This window comes from Penaeus monodon, chromosome 22 (assembly GCF_015228065.2).
Source record: "Penaeus monodon isolate SGIC_2016 chromosome 22, NSTDA_Pmon_1, whole genome shotgun sequence".
Lineage (NCBI taxonomy): Eukaryota > Metazoa > Arthropoda > Malacostraca > Decapoda > Penaeidae > Penaeus > Penaeus monodon.
This window is the reverse complement of record NC_051407.1, coordinates 28,240,289-28,240,569: the sequence shown is the minus strand read 5'-3', so window position 1 is coordinate 28,240,569 and position 281 is coordinate 28,240,289.

Genomic DNA, 281 nt, shown 5'->3' with positions numbered 1-281 from the left:
ATCGACTGAACCCCCTTGTGATGAGAATTGCTAATATCTGTAGTTAAAGATAACCCAATAAAAAAGGATAGGTCTTTTCCATAATACACTTAACCATCAACAATAAATGAAGAAATAACAGCAATAGTAATATCATAACCAGGATGATAATGGGGATAAAGATGATAGTGACGCCTGTGCTAATAATGAAGGTAAGTTTTAAAACATTACGACAGGGAAAACAAATCAGTTTCATGTACCCGAAGCGTCCCGGAGAATATAAAGCTTTTATTGATTTTCTG